This window comes from Leucoraja erinacea, chromosome 2 (genome assembly GCF_028641065.1).
Source record: "Leucoraja erinacea ecotype New England chromosome 2, Leri_hhj_1, whole genome shotgun sequence".
Taxonomy (NCBI): Eukaryota; Metazoa; Chordata; class Chondrichthyes; order Rajiformes; family Rajidae; genus Leucoraja; species Leucoraja erinaceus.
This window is the reverse complement of record NC_073378.1, coordinates 138,321,615-138,327,643: the sequence shown is the minus strand read 5'-3', so window position 1 is coordinate 138,327,643 and position 6,029 is coordinate 138,321,615.

Sequence of the window (6,029 nt, the reverse complement as noted above, 5' to 3'; positions counted from 1 at the left end):
GGAATACCTGGTCCTAGGGGGATTGGTATTAAATATTCCCCTCATTATTTTAGTTACCAGGGGGTGAGACCCAACAGAGTGATGCTCTGATCCTTGCCACAGATATGCTAAAAGGGCACTCCTGGCGCAGCTAATGGCACTATAACTGAGCCCTTCATCATAGTGAAGGCTAGCCAGGAATTCCAGAACAGACGTTACGTTCACCATAGAGTACATGATGTAGGTCCTTGAACAATATTTCTCCCACTTCCTGATATATGCCAGATATTGTTGTTTGGTGGACTGCCTGTGAGCCGCCGTGATCATATTCATAGTTCGGTCCATCAGCCCCAGGTCCAGAAGTGGTATTTTTAGATTCTACAAATCAACAAATTTGTCCTGTCATGGCATGGGTGGCTTTCGCCCGTTACAGGATGGACCAACAAATCTGGCCGTTTCGAAATGGAGATACATGGTTCCAAGACCATGTCGAGAATCACAGGGAACCATGGTTGAGTAGGCCAACCGGGCACTACCAAAATACCAGACGCCGAGTCATGTTGTATTTTGCGTAAGACCCGACTGATAAAGCAGAAAGGAGGAAATGCATAGAAAAGCAATTACCTACAGTTCAGCGAGAAAGCATCCATCGCTGCTGCCCCGGGGTCTGGTTCCCAAGAAACATAATTTGGCAATTGGTGGTTAAGCCGAGATGCAAATAGATCGATATCTGGTGTTCCATATCTTGCTACAATTGATATTGTGGTCCAATACCTTTGTGGTGTTGTCATTGAATCTTCGTGACCTGGTGTCTGCCACTGTATTGAGTTTACCTGGCAGGTAACTAGCTGATATCCAAATATTTTTATGAATATACCATTGCCACATTGTGTTAGCCAGATCATCACATGATATCGATTTGATTCCACCCATATGGTTAATATATGCCACCACGGTGGTGATGTCAAGTTGTTGGTGGACATGCAGGTGATGTATTTCTGAACAATATGCCTTTAGCCCATAGAACGCACCCAACATTTCTAAGTAGTTTATGCCGTGGCTGAAGTAAAGATGCCTCATGTGCATCCCATCTACCTCCACAACTGGAGATGGAATTAGTAGCACCCCGACCGTGAGCACTGGCATCAGTTTGTAGCACCACTGAAGGGTTGCTGACAATGATAGGGCTGGAACAATGCCGAATGTTTTGCCTCCACCACTGTAATTCCAAAATTGCTTTAGCTGGCAGCTTCATTGGTATAACGAAATGACCAGTATTGAATTTGAGTGCTTGCACCTTTGCCCTTTGTAAATTGTTGGTAACGCAAAGGTCCAAACTGTGTGGCTGGAAAAGCAGCCACAATTTTGCCAATCACCCTTGCTACCTGTCGAATTGATGGTTCACTGATGCCAATGAGGCTGTTGCAGGCCTCAGTTAAGTCCGCTGCCTTGCTCTTAGGTAAAGTCACCGTCATGTGAACCGAATCAAGGGTGAACCCTAAGTAATCCATAGTAGTGGATTGTGCCAGCTTAGATTTAACTGGATGGATGATGAACCCCAGTTTTTGATCAATTGTTTGGTGACTTGATACAGCTGATATGGCAAAATCCAAAGTTTTCCACACAATTAATATGTCATCTAGGTAAGCCATGACTATGTGTTTCTATTTCCGAGGAAACGCTAGGGCTGGTTTCAAATTCTTGGTAAATAGTCTGGGGGCAGATGTTAAACCATTAGGCCGTGCTCTATACAGCCAGTGCTGCCCCATCCAGTTAAACTTTAAATATCGCCGTTGATCGTTCCGTATGGGCACCTAATAGTATGCATTTTTTAAATCGTTGCAAGTCCTGAAGTAGCCTTTGGAAATCAATTGTTTGGCAGTAACAAAGGTTTCCATTTTGAAATGAATATACTGCACACATGTATTCAGTTTGGTCAAATCTATAATAATGTGGCAACCACCATCTTTTTTATTTTTTGTAAAGATATTAGACACGATTTTCTAGATAATCGTGTTGGGACCTCTCAATTACCACCTTAGCATATAGCCTCTCCAGCTCAGCATGTGCTCCCCGTTTTTCCTGTCGTGAAAGCACAAACGTTCGGTTCGGTGCATGCTGAACCGGAGGATGGTTTTTGTGCACACATTCGATTTCATACTCTGAATACTGTGCAGGATATAGGCGTCAGTAGTTATAGCACATCATGCCTCCCAAAAGAAGTTTAACCTACCACCAATTTGTGTATCAATTACACCCCCTGTGTTTTGGGAGGAACCAGACCCACCTACCTCCATGGTTACCAGTGGAGTATTTATTTATTTGTTCTTCTGTCGCCAAAGAAGTAGAGGCACTGGAGTGTGGAGTTGGTGCATCTTCCACGTAGGCCGGTCTAGGCCATGGCCTAACAAAGACCTCTGTCCTTGTTGCCCGGCCTTTGAGCTTTCACCAGCGTCGGTGTATCTTGATCTACTGGTGGGGGCGTAGGGGTGTTGTCGCCCAATGCAGCCTTCATGAGCCCGATGGCTTTAGCCTCCTCGTCGAACTCTTTGACCTGTTCAGACAGGTTCTCCACATAGCAATATTGGTGGCTTTGTATTACCAGGTTTACACAGCCCTGCAAACTGGGGGTTTAAGGCCGGACGGTTGGCGTTCTACCTGAGACTGTTAATCTCAAACTGCGTATTGCACAAGAGTGCCCGAGCGTCTTGCTGTCATTCTGACATCTGCTTGCCATCCAGCGACCGGGCAAACGATGTAATTCCTGAAGACAATAGCTTCAAGATTTTTTGTAGCTTGACCTCCTGGCATCTGACGCCCGCACCGATGTACCCCCAGATGGTACTGTTCACCACGGGAACGTTGATGGAGACACAATTTTCTGGTGCCATGTATTTGGCAGTTGTGTCCAACACAGCCTGCTCTTGCAGCTGGTTAAAAGAGAGGTGATCTATGCTTTCTGCTAGCTTGGGTTGCAATGGCTCTCCTGTCTGCGCTGGCAATGCAAATTTGGACACCATATCCAGCAGCATATCCTGTTCTTGCACCCCTAGCACACTCCAACCTCCAATCTCTTCCAACCTCATCTATTGTGTCCGCTGCTCTAGATGTCAGCAGATCTATATCGGTGAGACCAAGCGGATGTTGGGCGATCGTTTCGCCGAACACCTCCGCTCGGTGCGCAATAACCAAGCTGACCTCCCGGTGGCTCAGCACTTCAACTCCCCCTCCCACTCCGTCTCCGACCTCTCTGTCCTGGGTCTCCCCAATGGCCACAGCGAGCAGCACCGGAAATTGGAGGAACAGCACCTCATATTCCGTTTGGGGAGTCTGCATCCTGGGGGCATGAACATCGAATTCTCCCAATTTTCTTAGTCCTTGCTGTCTCCTCCCCTTCCTCAGTCCCCCTGCTGTCTCCTCCCATCCCCCAGCCTTCGGGCCCCTCCTCCTTTTTCCTTTCTTGTCCCCGCCCACCCCGATCAGTCTGAAGAAGGGTTTCGGCCCGAAACGTTGCCTATTTCCTTCGCTCCATAGATGCTGCTGCACCCGCTGAGTTTCTCCAGCGTTTTTGTGTAACCCCCAGCACACTTGTTGAGTCTTCAGCCAACCCCTCTTCGCAGCCAGCCCAGAAATGGTTCCTAGTACTCCCCTCTGTCGAGGGAGATGCACTATGCAGCCATGTGGAAGCTGATGCCATGGGAATATTAAAACACCCATGGTGACTCGACTACATCTCCCGGAGTCTGTTACGCTGGAGTATCTGCTCCACCGGCGTAAGCGATCACGGTCACTAGCTCGAGTCAACGGGCCTGTCCGTTTTTTGTTTCACTTTCCCGCCCGGCCGTGGTGTTGATCTGGCCGGCGCAGGTGCCAAGTCGGGAACTGCTGATCGCCCGATTAGCGATTCCGGTGCAGTCGGCCGCTGCTGGCTGCCCGCTACTGCGCGGTCATCCCCAGCCAGCCTAGACGCAGCCCTTGTGGACTTCTTGGATTTGTCCATGGATCTTCCTGTAAACCAACACAGGAAGAACAAAGTGCCCGCAGAGTAAAGCACTTTCCTGCCGGTCTTGGTTTTTAAACTCACCGCTGTGGGCGAACGCTCCACCCCGCCTGTCGTTGCGCAATGCGTTAGATGATATGACACCCATGCGTCCTGGCGGCTTCTTCACGTAGTCACTCAGGTGACTCCGAATAAAATTCTAATTTGTAACCACAACGGAACCCTGAAATTCGTGCTTGCAGCAGCTTAAAAGCCTGCAAACTGAATAACAAATAGATAATATATAATCATACAAAACAATGTTTTGTATTATTATATAATAATACAAACTCGAGGCCAATCCCATTTGTCCGAATTAGATCAGACACCTCTCCACCTTTCCAATCGAAGTACCAGTCCCATCGCGCTGGACACGTTGTAATTGCACCTCCCTCCGTCTCTTCACCTCAACATTCAAGAGTGTTTTATTATCGGAACAATGACATTCTTACTTGCAGCAGCACAACGGATATATACACTTGGTACTCCATATCGATGGAATATATTTGATGGAATATATTGGGAGGCCGGGAGGGGGGGGGGGGGGTGTGAACTTGTGTAGGAAGGAACTGCAGATGCTGGTTAATACCGAAGATAGATAGACACAGAGTGCTGGAGTATCTCAGCGGGTCAGGCAGCATCGCTGGAGAAAAAGAAACAGGTGACGTTTCAGGTCGAGACCCTTCTTCAGATAGAAAGTAGCGTCAGGGAGGGGGGTGGGGAGGTGGGGTGGGGAGGTGGGGGGTAACCGGAGGTAGGTAATGGCTAACACCAACTGGGGCCGGCAACAGATGACCAGAGAAGGGTTTAGCCCACAATGGTCCATTGTTGGCTGGAGAAGAGGAGATAAAGACGGGAGAGAAGGGTACGAACAGTCCACTGACAGAGCGGATCAGATCCATACATCTGTACCATTATTAGTTAACAAAAATAATTATAAAAATGTTCTGGTGCCTCAACAAATGTGCGGGTTACCCGGTGGAGGTTCCGCGTGGAAACAGCCGACATTACCATCACCTCTGGGTGAATCCAAGCAAAGCCAGTAATCAGAGTTCCCCGACATGCCCCGTGCCATTTGGTCCATTTAGTCTATTCCGTCACTCAATCATGGCTGATCTATCTCTCCCACCAAACCCCATTCTCCTGTCTTCAACCCATAACCTCGGACACCCGTACTAATCAAGAATCCATCTCTCTCTGCCTTAAAAATATCAACCGACTTGGCCTCCTTAGCATTTTGTGGCAAATAATTCCACAGATTCACCACCACCTGACGAAATAAATTTCTCCTCAACTCCTTCCGAAATAAAACGTCCTTTAACTCTGAGACTATGGCCTCTAGTCCTGGGCACTGCTACTCGTGGAAACACCCTCCCCACATCCATTCTGTCCAAGCCGTTCACTATTCTGTATGTATCAATGAGGTCCCCCCTCATTCTTCTAAACTACAGCGAGTGCAGGCCCAGTGCTCATCATAGGGTAACGCACACAAACGCTCATCATAGGTTAACCAAATAATTCCTGTGATCATTCTTGTAAACCTCCTCTGGACCCTCTCCAGAGCCAGCACATCCTTCCTCAGATATGGTGCCCAAAATTGCTCACGATATCCCAAATAGAAACGTGGAAACAAAGAAAATAGGTGCAGTAGTAGGCCATTCGGCCCTTCGAGCCTGCACCGCCATTCAATATGATCATGGCTGATCATCCAACTCAGTATCCCGTACCTGCCCTCTCTCCATACCCCCTGATCCCTTTAGCCACAACGGCCACATCTAGCTCCCTCTTAAATATAGCCAATGAACTGGCCTCAACTACCTTCTGTGGCAGATAATTCCAGAGATTTACCACTCTGTGTGAAAAATATTTTTCTCATCTCGGTCCTAAAAGATTTCCCCTGATCCTTAAACAGTGACCCATTGTTCTGGACTTCCGCAACATCGGGAACAATCTTCCTGCATCTAGCCTGTTCAACCCCTTAATAATTTTGTAAGTGTCTATAAGATCCCCC